This window comes from Hyla sarda, chromosome 5, assembly GCF_029499605.1.
Source record: "Hyla sarda isolate aHylSar1 chromosome 5, aHylSar1.hap1, whole genome shotgun sequence".
NCBI lineage: Eukaryota > Metazoa > Chordata > Amphibia > Anura > Hylidae > Hyla > Hyla sarda.
This window is the reverse complement of record NC_079193.1, coordinates 321,926,975-321,943,255: the sequence shown is the minus strand read 5'-3', so window position 1 is coordinate 321,943,255 and position 16,281 is coordinate 321,926,975. Positions and strand designations below refer to the sequence as shown.

Here is a 16,281-nt window from a genome sequence, read left to right as displayed (position 1 = left end):
TGATGAGCAGCATTGCCCATATTCGAATTTGCGATAGTTCGCGAATATATAGACGAATATTTGTCCTATATTCACGAATTTTGCGCATTCGTTATATTTGCATATGCGAATATGTGAATATTTGCATATTTGCGTATTTGAGGAAGAAAACAGTGAGGTGGTGGGCAACTTTACTATTGGTTGCTAGGGATGTTGTTGATAACCTCTGACAAGTGTATGTGCATCATTCTAATTGGCCCACAAGTGGAAAGAAGGAATATGCGAATATTCACATATGCCAATATTCTCACATCGAATATGCGCACATGCGAATATGCGCATATGCAGGAAAAAAGCGAATATTCGCAATTTCGAATGTATAGCGAATATATATTCGAATATATAGCGAATATAAAAATTTGAAATGCGAATATTCGCTAGTTACCTAGTACAAAATCACAATCCAAGAAAAGACAGGAGAAGCAAGACAGGGGTCTATCAGCCAGGGAATAGAATAACGCAAATAGCATGAAAACGCTAGTGACAGTCAGGAAACACAAATCATGGGCTTCAGGCACTGCAGCTGCCAGGAATAACTATCCCACCCTCCGGAGGCACGTGCACTGGCCCTGCAGGTATTTGGCCAGGTGCTCACACCTCTAGACTGGTCGTCTGGGCTGGCTGCAGTATGACATGTGCCTATGTGCTGAGTTAGTCATCATAGACACCCCCGAATGCTCCTGGTAGTACCCTGCAAACACCGGATGTGTCCCAGTAGCAAAGCCATATAACTCCCTAACAGCTGGTTTGACAGGTAGTTTTCTGGTCTGTACTTTTCAACCAAAACCAGGAGTGGAACTAACACAAAGGATACAATTATAATAAAATGTTCACCTTTTTCTGTGCTTTTCACCCACTGCTGGTTTGTGGTAAAATGTGGATCAAAATACATTATGAGAACCCAGCATTAAAGTGAATATCCATCATTATATATTATTTTTTTTTTCTTCACTTAAATAAGCTTAATTGAATTCTCAATATTTCTTTATAGCAGACAGATATCCATTTTTCTGATACTAACCTCTAAATACTGTAGGCTAATGTATCGGACAGGGCTTAGGAACGTACTGCAGTGCATACTATTAAACATTTAATGCAATACTAACACAGTATGCAGGAAGCGCCTAAGCTACCTCTATTAGGGGGCTAGAGACAGCATGTTCCTTTATAAATCTCTTTGTATGGTGCATACTGTCAGGGATAGAGAGCTCTGACAACTAGAGAGATATATCAAGAAAATAATCGGTGAAGAATATTTAGCTAAATATAACCTCAAGAATAAAGTAGCTTTACTAAGTATGTGTCATTCCATTTAAAGTGGGTACTCTGCCCTTAGACATCTTATCCCCTATCCAAAGAATAGGGTATAAGATGTCTGATTGCGGGGGTCCCGCCGCTGAGAGCCCCGCAATTTCTGTGCACCACCCGGCATTCATTTAGAACGCTGGATGCAGGCGGCGGGGGTCGTGACATCACGGTCACGCCCCTCGGGATGTTACACCACGCCCCCTCAATGCAAGTCTATGGGAGGGGGTGTGGCAGCACAAGAAGCGTGGTCGTGACATCATGACCCCCGTTGCCCACACCCAGCGTTCGGAACAAAATGCTCCGAACGCTGGAGCAGCGGTAAAACTGCGAGAGTATATTGTAAACTTTCAAATGTGATCCATAAAATACAAATTTTCTAATGTTTCTTAACCCATAAAGAGATGCACAATGGTCAGTGACACAAAAGATTTGGTCAATCAGCTTTTCTTACTTACATTCTTCCATGTCATTTGAGATCGACATGCCGACCCTATGTTAATGTTTCTTGACATTGCTAAATTTAATAAAGAAGAAGAGAATAAAAGGAGCAGGCTTCAGGTCTCTTCCGATTTAGCTAATAATACACATACCATGACAGGCTGTAAGGAAGGTTGGGATAATAATAGTTATAGGCACAATTTGATCAAAGATTGGAGACATTAAGGATTATTTCCCCATAGTTTAACATGACTCAAGTACTCACGCACTGGAGTGATATGAGAGGGGAGATATTTAGATATTTTCAATAACTATCATGGCAGCACATTAATTTGCAGTGTACTGGTGTCTCCTGCTGAGCTGGTGGTCTCTGAGAATCTTTATTTGTTTTAACCGTATCCCTCACAGACTTGTCACAACCCCCCACCCCTCCCCTCCTCCAAAAAAACAAACCTGTATTGGGGTTAGTTATGGTCTTTGCAGAGGATTTTGGTGTTGGTGGGCTAGTGGTAAGTGGGATGATGATTCAGCATTCAGAAAGCTGTACAAGATATATGAAATCATGAAATACATGATGCAATGTCAACAAAAAGTTTTATGTACACTCTATATCAGGGCAGCAGCTAAAGTGTTTTCTTGCAAATTTACTAAATCTTTGGAAGCATGACAGAATAACTTCCTGGAATAGTCATGTTGAGTGTCAGAACCTATAGGGTTAAAAGGTTCCCATAGGTTCTTTGTTGTTTTTTGTTGCTGGGTTACACCCGGCTGTCTTGACTGGTCAGTTAGTCTGTCTGCTCCCTATTGTACCTTGACCTGTTTTGTATTATTGTATTTAATTATTTTGACAGTTGGGTCCCTTCACTTGTCTAGGGAGGGACTGTCACTGTGGTTACGGACCCGTTGCCCAGGGCGGGTATGTAAGTAGGCAGGGATAGGGGAGTGGGCGAGAATAGTGTGCACTCCTTCCCTGCCCAATCGTGACGTTTCAGCAGGCCCATATATTGCATTTGCCTTGTTCCTGTATTATGGAAGCAACGTTTACTTTGGTGGAGAAAATGCAAGGCTTGACTCAGCTGGTCCATGATTTAGCTGAAAGACTTCAGCAATATGAGTCATCTCAGTCTCAGTTAGCATTGGTCCAGACCTTGACTCAGAGGTTGCAAGATCAGGAGCAGTTTGTTCAGAGCTTGCTAGCCAGAATTCAGGAGCTGGAGTCTGCCCGAACTCAGGTGTCATCTGTTCCTGCTTCAGCTCCTGTGGATCAACAAGTTAGTTTCCCTGACCGATTTTCTGGTAACTGCAAAATGTTCAAAACCTTTTGTGAGAGCTGCAAATTGTACTTCAGGTTAAGGCCTTACACATCTGGTACTGAGGCCCAAAGAGTGGGTATCATTATGTCTCTTTTGCAAGGGGGTCCCAGAGAATGGGTATTTTCCTTCGGTCCCTATACTCCGAAGTTGTCCTTAGGGGACGCCTTATTTGCGGGATTGGGTCTCCTGTACGCTGAACAGACCATGCTGCGTATGCTGAGAGTCAACTGCGTACATTAAAGCAAGGTAGCAGACCAGTAGAGGAGTACTGTGCAGATATTTAGAAAGTGGTGCGTTGCCTCCAACTGGAATACTCCAGCCTTAATTTGTCAGTTTAGATTGGGATCATCTGACAACTTAAAAGACATTCTGGTGACTTACCCCTCTCTTGACACCCTTGACCAAGCCATGATGTTAGCTGTCCGTTTAGATAGACGACTACGTGAGCGGAAATGAGAGTGTTCATCTTCCTCCAATTCTCTTTTGCTTGACTCTTTACCTGTCTATAAAAACCTGTGCCTGAGGTGGAGCCCATGCAAATAGGGTAAATTCGTACCCCAGAGGAGCGCAGAAGATTTTGTCAACTAAATGGCCTGTGTTTTTACTGTGGAAAGAATACACACTTCATCACCTCCTGTTTCAAGCGTCCGTGTTCAAGTGCCAATCGTTGAGGCCACTTGGGCGCACAGGTATTTCATGCCTCTCAGAGAGCTACGCCTGGCAAAGTTCTTCTTGGGGGCATTGTTACATTTAGTGTACAATCTGACTTAACATCTAAGAGCATTGTAAAGCCTGCTTTGCATCAGTCTCTGGCTGAACCGGCGTCATGTGACACCATGGACAATTAGAGTGTGGAGCGTACTCCTGTTGACTTGCAGTCAGAGGGAAGTAGTGAGATTCTGTAGGATGACACCAACAAGTGTTGTGATTTGGAGGTTGAGGATACAGATAAAAACATTGATGGTCCATCTGTATCCAAATAAAGACCTCTTTACTCTCAGGTTGTGAAGGGTCTGGTGGCCCCTCCTAAAGGGGGGGGGGGGTACTGTCAGGACCTACAGGATTAAAAGGTTCTGACAGGATCTTTGTTGTTTTTTGTTGATGGGTTAGGCCTGGCTGTCTGGACTGGTCAGCTGAGCTTGATTGGAGTGCATGTTTTGGCTCCATATAAGCTGGCAGTCTACTCCCAGTCTTTGCCTGCTAAAGAGCTCAGTTTGTACTCCTAGCTAGCTTTCTACTGTATCTGTAATATCTGGCATTTTGACCCCTTGGCTCTGCTCTCTGACTCTTCTCTGATATTGGTGATTTTGTACTTTGATTACTCCTGGTTTTTGACGTGGATAGTGGACTTTGACTTATGTGAGTGTGTTAGTTTTGCTTCTGTTAGTCTGTCTGCTCCCTACTGTACCTTGACCTGTGTCTGTATTGTTGTATATTATTATTTTGAAATTTGACTCCCCTCACTTGTCTAGGGAGGCACTGTCACCGTGGTTAAGGACCTGTTGCCTAGGGTGGGTATGTAAGTAGGCAGGGATAGGGGAGTGGGCGAAAATAGTGTGCACTCCTTTCCTGTCCAATTGTGACATTGAGTAGTTACATTGTTCCTTGTTATTCATTTAGGTTTTCAGGCTTACAAATGTTTATGACAAATTCATTGAAAATTTGATAAAATTAAAATTTTTATATATTTTTTTGAACTATTTTATGGATTTAGTCAAAATGTTCTGGGCTTCATGCCGAAGAGGAGCAACAAAGTACAAACTGGTATAAAGTATTAGCTGATAGCTCCATCATTTATTTCTTTGGCAGTTAGTGATTTTAATATATTTTCCTCTAGTTGTTCTGGTTAAACATATGCCAGGGGGTTCCAAATTTTTTATTGAGTAAGCCTGGGCGCACACATACACCTCTGCCCACACCCCCCACCTCCACCATAAGGCTAGGTTTCCACACAGTTTTTTTTTCTTGTGTTTACAGTGCAGGTCCACCAACGTAAAATTATTGCAAAAAAGTACATGGGCACTATTGAAACTATTAAAACGTCACTTTTATTTTTACATTAAAAACAAACCCGCCGGGAGGGTCGGAAAGACAACTCCGACCGCAGCCGGATCTATTGGCTTGTACTTTTCATTTGAATGTCCCCTTGTAAATTATACTGTGTGGGAAAATCTTCCCACGGCCGGAGTCTTCTTTCCGTCCCTCCCCAGAGGTTCATTTTCAATGAAATAATAAAAGTGACATTTGAATGGGTGAGTGCCTATTGTTTTGCATCATATCTGTGATTTGTGTTAAAAAACAAGTGTGTGATTTTTGGGCAGACATTTCGCTAATTTTTCCTAAAGAGGAAAGTCATCACATGTCCTCACCACCCAATTAACAAAGGGGCGGGGAGGACTCACTATAGCTGGGCCCCTTATAATCCTAGGGCCACATAACTCTATGTCTGTATTTCTGGAACATACAACCTTCAGAATGACCTGATAATATGTCTAGATAGTAGTTGCCAGTTGATATGGCTAAATAGATTTTCTAAAAGGATTTCAATAATCAAAAATACCTTGTACTGGTCTGAAATAAAAATTGAGCACATGCAATAGCTACTAATATGTGAACTTGGCAAAAATAGAGGAGCACCTGAGTAAATATCTTTTCACACAGTATCATGTATTAAGGGTACAGCAAGTACAATATAGTAAAAAATACATTTTTTGAAGAAGATTAGAGCTGTTTTATTATAGGATTCTTGTCAGAGTGCTCAGCGGGCCCAGCTGTGGACCTAACTTTATTGCCAATGACATCTGGTGTCTTGGCATCTTCTAGAGATGTTATACTGAGCGCTCCAAATTATAGTCCCACTAAATTCAATTGTACTACTTTTTTTTTTTTACTTGACCTTCCTCACAGCGTATATTACTTCAACACCATATTAATTAAGATCTAGAATAAAATATCCCAAAAATAATGTATATATAGAGTCAAAGCTGTAACTAGGCTTTAATTCACCTAGGATTCATTGCCCATACTCCAAAATAATTTAACCAAACGTAGACTAAAATAATACTGCACCCAGATAGATATGTCGGATTGCTGCAAGACTCTTCATGCAGTAGTGTGTAAATTATTACAGAGATAATCTGATTAGACACTGATTCTTGCCACAAGGGGGCATAAAAGTCCCCCCCCCCCCCACTGCTTGTTTAACAACGACTATCAGAGGTTACTTTGGGGAAGTGTTTACTGCTAGATAGGTTCTGTCTGGGATCTGGCAGCAACCAACAGCAATCTGGCTAGGATGGCTACAATAGAAAAAGTTCAGTGTATCAAATAAAGTAAAATACTAATATAATGTCCATCAAATATATGCACAGTCATGCTACCCGAGGTTCAAATGGATATACTACCATGGTTCATATACAATTTTATTTTGAGGTGGTTAGATGCTTCAACACAGTGTCGTACCAAGAGGGGGGGGGGGTGGCCCGCCCCAGGTGCCACTCTCAAGGGGGGTGCCAGGGGCGGACTGACCCGCCGCCGCAACTACTGAGGATATGGGACACTCGTCCCAGATCCCCAGCAGACAGCGCTACATTCTCCTGTATGCGTGATACACGCACATACAGGAGAAGGCGTCCCCTCTGTGTGAGCCACATCTGCAGCTACACAGAGGAGACATGACCTCCGCCCCCACGCAGCACGCAGTACAGGCGCCTGTGACATCACTCATCCGGCGCCTGTACTGTGGAGGAGAGAAGACCCAGGCCCTGCAGCTGAGGAGATCGCTGCCTGGGATATCAGGTGAGCATCCTTTTTTTTTTTTAACCCTGCTTACACCTACAGGGAAGGGGGGGTGCTCTGCATATACCTATGGGAAAGGGAGGGAGAGGGGGGGTGCTCTGCATATACCTATGGGAAAGGGAGGCAGAGGGTGAGTGCTCTGCATATACCTATGGGAAAGGGAGGGAGAGGGGGGGTGCTCTGCATATACCTAAGGGAAAGGAGGGAGAGAGGGGGTGCTCTGCATATACCTATGGGAAAGGGAGGGAGAGGGGGGAGCTCTCCATATACCTATGGGAAAGGGAGGGAGGGGGTGCTCTGCATATACCTATGGGAAAGGGAGGGAGAGGGGGGTGCTCTGCATATAAATATGGGAAAGGGAGGGAGAGGGGGTGCTCTGCATATACCTATGCAAAAGGGAGGGAGAGGGGGGTGCTCTGCATATACCTATGGGAAAGTGAGGAAGAGGGGGGGTGCTCTGCATATACCTATGGGAAAGGGAGGAAGAGGGGGGGGTGCTCTGCATATACCTATGGGAAAGGGAGGGAGGGGGGTGCTCTGCATATACCTATGGGAAAGGGAGGTAGAGGGGGGTGCTCTCCATATACCTATGGGAAAGGGAGGGAGGGGGGTGCTCTGCATATACCTATGGAAAAGGGAGGGAGAGGGGGGTGCTCTGTATATACCTATGGGAAAGGGAGGGAGAGGGGGGTGCTGTGCACATACCTATGGGAAAGGGAGGGAGAGGGGGGGTGCTCTGCATATACCTATGGGAAAGGGAGGGAGAGGGGGGTGCTCTGCATATACCTATGGGAAAGGGAGGAAGAAGGGGGTGCTCTGCATATACCTATGGGAAAGGGAGGGAGAGGGGGTGCTCTGCATATACCTATGGGAAAGGGAGGGAGAGGGGTGGTTCTCTGCATATACCTATGGGAAAGGGAGGGAGAGGGGGGTGCTCTGCATATACCTATGGGAAAGGGAGGGAGAGAGGGGTGTAGCCCTGCATATACCTATTGGGAAGAGGGGGGTGTAGCTCTGCATATAGCTATGGTGGAGGGGGGTGTAGCTCCTCATATACATATGGGAAAGAGGGGGGGTGTAGCTCTGCATATACCTATGGGAAAGAGGGGGGGTAGCTCTGCATATACCTATGGGAAAGAGGGGGTTGCCTGGCTACCTACCCTGTTTCCCCAAAAATAGTACCTACCCCAAAAATAGGCCCTAGCTGGATTATCGGGGTGGGCTGCAATACAAGCCCTACCCCGAAAATAAGACCTAGACCAGTGGTCTCCAACCTGCAGACCTCCAGATGTTGCAAATGTTTGCAACATCTGGAGGTCCGCAGGTTGAAGACCACTGACATAGACAATGCCCGGGCTGAAAATATTAAAAAACAAACTTCAACTTACCTTCGTCCTTCGTTCCCCCGTTGATAAGGAACCGGCCTCACTGTCCTCCACTATTCTCGCTGTGGTCCTGGGGATGAGTACGTCACAGAGCCTTCAGCCTATCACCGGCCGCAGCGATGTCCCGCCTCGGCCGATGATAGGCTGAGCCCACTGTTATGTAAGAAGCCGGAAGGCTTCTTACATGACAGTCGGATCAGCCTATCATCGGCCGGTGATGTGATGTCCCAACACCAGGAAGCAGCAAGAACAGCAGAGGGACCATGAGGCCAGTGCCTTAGCAATGGGGGAACGAAGGACGAAGGTAAGTTAAAGTTTGTTTTTTAATATTTGCAGCCCGGGCACAGGAATAGATACAGCACAGCAACTGATAATTATTTGGCAGGGGGGGTGGGGAGAGAAGCTGCGCTCGCGGGTGACAAATGATTAGTCCCCCGATGTGGGGTGCAGCGCTGGGCTGATAAACCGGCGGGGGGGGGAGGGACATTGGGGGGCAGAGCTGCGCCCATCACATGATGATAATGGGGGGGGGGGTGTAAATACCGTGGAACCGCCATGTTGTTCAATGTGCATACCGTACCGTAAATAAATAAGCCCTAATGTGTTTTTTGTGGCTAAAATTTAAATAAGACCCAGTCCTATTTTCGGAGAAACACAGTACCTACCTGCCCTTTTACTGTGCAGGACACCAAGGAGGGCAGTTTGTGGGCCTATAGATGGAAAGATTGTGTAGAGGAGGGCACTGAATATATGCAGAGTCTGACATGTTTTTCCTGCATATATTAAGAAATCCACATGGCGGTCTTATCCGGACAGAGAAGAAAAGGAAAGAGGACGCTGCTGATCAGAAAAGACGTAATTGTGAGTCCCAAAATGTAACTGTAATCACTTATATGGTATACACATCCTGTGTACAGCTGATATCTACCGCCATATGGTCCTGTATATAATCACTTATATTGTATACAGATCCTTTATAGTATACTGGTCTGTAAATAGTGGTTTTATTCAGTACAGTATGGCAGTATTATCCAGTTATTGTGTGGTGGTATATATTTAATCCTTGTATACCAATATTATTGGTCATGGAAATTTACCTACGTTAAAGTGTTTCTTACATATATAAATTTTAATTTATTGTGTGTGGGATTTGGGTGGAATAGGAGCGTGGCAGAAGATTGACGAGCTGCAGAGCCTGGCAGGGGCCCTTGCCTTTTTTTTGGTCCAGGGGCCCTGAGTGTTGTCAGTCCGCCCCTGGGGGGAGGGGAGGGAGGGGGTGTAATTAAGGGTGTGTGTGTGTGGGGGGGGGGGGGGTGCCAAACAAAGGGTCCGCCCCGGGTGCCAAATGCTCTAGGTACACCCCTGCTTCGACATATCGTTCAATTATTCAAACTTGTTCAAAGTTCATAAAATATATATACTTATATAATGTTGGTGTATACTTTAGGCTCGGTCAGTGAAGGTTGCTGGCACATGGACCGTCAGTGACATTGAACGCACTAACTATACGGTTTATTGCTGCATGTAGCTTTTATTATGGTCCTTGTTGTAGACGTTATTGGTAGAGATAGGTTTTTGAAAATGTTGTCCATTTTTAATGGGGGGGGGTCTTGGGTGGGGACTTTAGGATGCAAATGCGCATGTGCAAAGTAAAAACTGTATACGGTTTCCCGTATGGAACCGTATACATGTGCATTTCCCATTGACGTCCATGTTAAAAAAAACGTATGCAGTTGCAGTACGGTTTTTAAACCAGAGACAAAACTTTGGTCAACCACGGTTTTGAGTACGGGAGAAAACCATATTGCAAGCAAACCGTACGCAACCGGATGCATCCGGTTTTCAATCATTTGTCTATGTATACAGTTTTCAATCCGGTCCCATACGTTTTCAATAATGAAAACATATACAGGAAACGTACTTGAAAAACATGGTGTGAACCCACCCTAAATATGGCAGTGCTTCCCAACTAGGGTGCCTCCGAGCTGTTGCAAAACTATAACTCCCAGCATGCCCGGACAGCCAACGGCTGTCCGGGCATGCTGGGAGTTGTAGTTTTGCAACAGCTGGAGGCACCCTGGTTGGGACAGCACAGACATATGCACATATGGGAGGCAATGGCCACCACAGCTACTTTGCCCGTGCCATTCAGTATTGACATAACTTTATGTCAATTTGCAGGAAAACATTGCTAAAATGGACATTTAGGTCAATTTGCAACAAGGGCTTTTAGCCAACAAACAGGTTTTCTACAGTGTTCAGATGTCATTTGTTTTATTGTTCCGATGATGTTGTTTCTAATTATTATTTTTTATTATATAATTGTTTAATAATTTAATATAATTATTATTATTGTTTTTGTTATTGTATTGTGTTGTATTTTTATATAAAAAAAACTTCAGTGTTTAGCAAAATAGAAATATTATTTCATCCTGCAATCTGACACAAAGGGAGACATTTTATTGTAGTATTATTGGCCTTTTTTTGACTTGTATTTTATTTATTGCATTTTAATTCAGGCCTGTGATGTGTTTGGGTGGAATACTGAGTGAAACTGTACTTTTTAGATTTGTTAACTATTTTTAGCATTTGAAGAAATGACTCTCATTTACCCAGCTTAGACAATCATAGTGTGGCCACATTTTATCATCCATAATACATTAGTAACACTTGGACCCTTCATCCTTTTGAGGGTCTGCCAACCCCTGAGTTTGGATCTATGGTTATTCAAGTTTATATCAGCAGAACTAGGAGGGGGTTGAGTGTTGCGGATGTAATACATGAGCTAAAATGAGACGGCATAACAGCTATCTGAAACCAACCGTAGATCCTGTATATCCTCAGGCTCCATGGCCCTTCCTGTGCCTTCTAAGGGTGCGTTCACACTACGGAATTCCCGCTGAATTCAATAAGCAGAACTCCGCAAGCGGAATTCTGCAGTGTGAACTTAAAGGGGTACTCCGGTGAAAAACTTTTTTTTTTTTAAATCAACTGGTGCCAGAAAGTTAAACCGATTTGTAAATTACTTCTATTAAAAAATCTTAATCCTTCCTGTACTTATTAGCTGCTGAATACTACAGTGGAAATTCTTTTCCGTTTGAAACACAGAGCTGTCTGCTGACATCATGAGCACAGTGCTCTCTGCTGACATCTCTGTCCATTTTAGGAACTGTCCAGAGTAAAAGGAAATCCCCATAGCAAACATATGTTGTTCTGGTCAGTTCCTAAAATGGACAGAGATGTCAGCAGAGAGCACTGTGTTCCTGATGTCAGCAGACAGCTCTGTGTTTCAAAAAGAAAAGAATTTCCGCTGTAGTATTCAGCAGCTAATAAGTACAGGAAGGATTAAGATTTTTTAATAGAAGTAATTTACAAATCTGTTTAACCCTCTGGCACCAGTTGATTTAAAAAAAAAAAGTTTTTCACTGGAGTACCCCTTTAACATTAGTGTGAATGGATCTCCGCGAGACCCATTCACACTGCGGAATTTCAGCTGATGAAATTGTTCCGCACAAAGAAAGAACATGTTCATTCTTTGCGCGGATTACGTGAGCACTGCATAGCCATCAATGGTGATGGCTCAGTGCCCCGCGGCCCTATCGCCCAAGCACCCTCGGCGGCGGCCGCCAGGCGGAACCCCCGCTCGCAGAATTCAGTGAGCGGAGATTCCACAGTGTGAACGCACCCTTATGGTGCTTCCTGCAATATATGATTATATAATTATAAATATATATAATATATTGCAGGAAGCTATTCTGCTGTATAGGCAATTCTGCTAGGGTAGAGTGTGGGGGGAAATTTATCAAAACCTGTCCAGAGGAAAAGTTGCTGAATTGTCCATAGCAACCAATCAGATTGCTTCTTTCTTTTTTGAAAAGGCCTCTAAAAAATGAAAGAAGCGATCTGATTGGTTGCTATGGGCAACTCAGCAACTTTTCCTCTGGATAGATTTTGATAAATCTCCCCCTATGGGCCTCATTTACTAAGCTGAAACCGACCAGTTTTTGTCTGTTTATTTTGGCGCGGAGTGTCTGAGACATGTCTGCGACAGTGTGCGCCTGGAAAATCCGACAAACCCGACATTGCACTGTGAAAAGCTGAAAAGGGTGTGTGGTCTGTCGCAAAGGGGGCATGGCCGGGCGTGGTTTCACAACCCGACCGACTTACTATTGAATTCACAGAAAATCCTGTGGGTAAATGACTGGAAATATCCGCCTAGAAAAAGCTGGTCAGAAAATGTTCCCGACTTTTCCCGATAGTAAATAGAGAGGAATCCTGCAAGTCTGAAACAACTTTTCCCACTAGTAAAAACTCGACACTCTTAGTAACTGAGGCCCTATGTCCCTATGAAAGCATGTAAAGGAGTTTGGCACTCTGTTCCCATCATATTTATACAGAATACTTCTATGGATGCCATATTATGGTCTCATACAACAACTTAGATGCATGAGGCCATTTGCATGAGGCCTTGAAGGGGAAGCTGTAATGACAACTTCAGCAGTGGCATATGGTGGCATTGCCAGTTTTGCCACTTTCAGCAATCTGTTAATGATTCTCTAATGACAAGTTCTGCAGACCTAGGGGTCCAATATCCATATTTGTGTGAAACTGAATTTTAAATGAATGTCAGATAGCAGAAGAGGAGATTTTCTTTCCTAGCAGAACTGACTGAGCAGCCTAATGACTCTCCGCAGAATGTCACAAGTGGGCTTCCTTATCTGGTGGCAGAGTTGCATTATGGAATTTAATTAAGCTAAACCCTAAAGTACTTAAAAGACTGATTAACTTGCCAGGTCAAAGCTAAGAAAGAAGTCAAAGAGCCGACACAAGCAGTTGACGTAGCTGTCAGCTGGGAACACATCGCAGGATGGGCATGTAAACCAAGAGATTAGCCTGCACAGAAGGTAATGTATACATTTATTTACATTTATAATGGATATGGCCGTTATCCAACAAATGACATCTAACACTATTAATTCTGATGGAAAAGGACAACGTGTCACCTGCTCTCATGAAGAAAACGTGTGAGCATTTATGGAAATATAAAAACTATAGGGGGATCGGAGGTTGTAGCTGTACCAGGCTTAGGAGCCCAAGAATGCCCAAAGGATCTGAGCTAAATTTAAAGAGACAATACTATAAATAACGCCTCTTTGTCACAGCCCTATTACATTGGTGAGCACCAGGAGCTTCAATTACACTTTTTTCCTAATATAACATTTTGTTTTTGTTTTTTTTCTGTATTTATATTTTGTATGAATTATTTATTCATTTATTGTATTTGTGTTTTTTTTTGTTTTGTTTATTTGTCTTTCATTATGTATGTTATTGCATCATATGCAACAATTTTGTCTTATTTCTGATATGCTGTGTAACAAAAAATGTTTTTTTTTTATTAAAAATATAAATGAATACAGTATAGTATAAAAAAATAATTCAAAAATATACCGTAGTATAAAATTGCAATAATTATAAAAGACTACAGTAAAGCTTAGAGGATGCGCATGTTTACAGCTAATGTATGTGTAAATGGTCACTTAGCGCTCCAGGAATGATAGATCAATGTACTGTAAAGGAACATCCTTAATCTCGGCCCGATCTAGTTCACGTTGCATTCACAGAGTCATTAATATGATGAAGAAAATCTGGTATCTCTGTATTATTAAGGCCTCCATATGTCGGCTGCTCTGCTGGGAATGCGCAGCTTGGAATGCTTATTTTCCACTCTTCAGATTCTTGATAGACCTGGATTAATGGGGATTAGTGAAAATCAATTCCAATCCAAAATACGGCATTTAGAGCCTGGCCAGAGCACATGTGAAGTGTTAATACAGAAAAAAATGAGCTGCTGTGCACTTCTGTTAACAAATCATATTATATTGCACACAGTATTTATTACGTTGTAGAGACATGCCATGAGACATTACCGGAGCAGCATGAAAATTACATATTGTGAATGGTGTTAGCGCACACAGAACATATGGGAGCGGCTGGAGATCTCCTATTACGGATTAGTATTTTATTACAGCATTAATGAACCAGTGTTTTTCAATTAATTACTCAAATCCAATTTTTTTTTATATTCATATTCTGCTGTATGCCATTCTTTATCATCCATGATGTGTTACAGCTTTCAGGATACGCTGGTTATGTGCTTGTCTTTAACATGTTTTCCAATTTGCCCAAATAGGACACTTATCATTACCTATCCATAGGATCAGTCACAGGAACAAGAGGTGGGTCCTGTGCCCACCTGGTTGAATGAGTGGCAGTAGGACATGCATGCCACAATGCCATTCGATTCTACGAGAATGACAAAGATGGCTGAGGGCAGTGCTTGGTTATCTCCATCAGGGAATAAGTGTCCTGAGGGAAAACTCCTTTGAAGCATTACACACAGTTTTTACTACCTTTCCCATTCATTAGAGGTGTAACTTGTAAATCCAGACATCTGCAACAGGACCTGCCTACCAGACATGTCAGGGACAGTGCTTGTGTTCTCTTATCTGTTTTATCAGCCATACTAGTGTCTAGGAGGTTTATCCTAGGGATTACTGTGTCCTAGGGCCTCAACGGCTCTGGACAAGGCTACCGGAATAACTTGGGGCACTCAGAGCCGACTGCCAGCGGTTTTGTGCACCTGCGATTCTTCCAGACTCACCGAGGCCGGAAGAAGCACAGTTACGTGGAACTGCCAGCCGTCGCATTTGAGCGCCCCAAGTTGTTTCGGTAGCCTCGTCCGGTCAATCCTGCGTAGGAACATTAAGTCATCAGTTAAGCGGTGAGTGCAGGGTTCTTTGTGGTGTATGGCACTCACTCCTACTATTACATTATATTGTCAAGCCTTGCTCAAATCCATGCATTTCAATGCATTGTGGTGCATGCGCAGTAAGCTATTAAGGCAGTGGCCTCCCTCCTCACACTCATGCGCCTTCTTTGCCCGAGGCAAAGCCAAGAGAGATGTGTTCCTGTCTCTCTGGTGGTGCCGGTCCAGTGAATGTGGAAGGCCTCAATAGCTCACATGTGCTGCAATTCACAGATTTGCATGGATTTGAGCAGGGCTCAGTGCTTTGAAGGGGTACTCCGGTGCTTACACATCTTATCCCCTATCCAAAGGGCAGAGCCGGCGGCGTGTGACGTCACACCCCCACCCCCGTGTGACGTCACGCTCCGCCCCTCAATGCAAGGCTACGGGAGGGGGCGTGATAGCTATACCTATTTGGATAGGGGATAAGATGTGTAAGCACCGGAGAACCCTTTTAAGCTGTCCCCTGCATATTTTTCAAACAGAGGGTGGTTTAGAAGCGAATTTGTGTTGACAGATTAGCTTTAACTTTATTCTGCCAGACAATCCGTTTAACCTACCGTATTTTTCGCCGTATAAGACGCACTTTTTCTTTCCCAAAACTGGGGGGGAAAAGTTGGTGCGTCTTATACGGCGAATACACACCTATCGCGGCGGTCCCTGCGGCCATCAACGGCCAGGGCCCGCGGCTAATACAGGACATCACCGATCGTGGTGATGCCCTGTATTAACCCTTCAGACACGGCGATCAAAGCTGACCGCCTCGTCTGAAGGGAAAGTGACACTAACCCAGCTGCTCAGTCGGGCTGTTCGTGACCGCCGCGGTGAAATCGCGGTGTCCCGAACAACTTACAGAACACTGGGAGGGACCTTATCTGCCTCCTCTGCTCCGTGCCGGGATCCCCTGCACTCTCCTTCGACGCCATCCCGTCATCCAATAGGAGTGGCGTGCGTAGCGACGTGATGACGGAGAGCGTGGATCCCGGGGAAGAAGACGTCCGGAGCGTCGGGTACACCACGGGGACGCGGCGACAGCGATAGAGGGACATCCAGGGCAGCGGTGACGAGCGGTGGGGACACGTCAGTATTACCTCCTACCAGTGGTCTTCAACCTGCGGACCTCTAGATGTTGCATAACTACAACTCCCAGCATGCCCGGACAGCCGTTGGCTGTTCGGGCATGCTGGGAGTTGTA

General features: G+C 44.1%; 1 protein-coding gene across 7 annotated transcripts in view; it reads left to right on the top strand.

Moving 5' to 3' along the window:
* The window catches only part of CNGB3 (cyclic nucleotide gated channel subunit beta 3), a 385,692-nt gene that overhangs the window by 108,157 nt on the left and 261,254 nt on the right, over positions 1 to 16,281 (top strand). The window contains exon 1 of one of the 7 annotated variants that reach the window (XM_056522293.1): positions 13,052 to 13,185. The exons of the other annotated variants lie outside the window; for them this stretch is intronic. The gene's annotated coding sequence lies outside the window, so the exon portion shown is untranslated. Of the gene's footprint in view, positions 1 to 13,051; positions 13,186 to 16,281 lie in introns of those variants that run through there. 7 annotated transcript variants of the gene reach the window in all.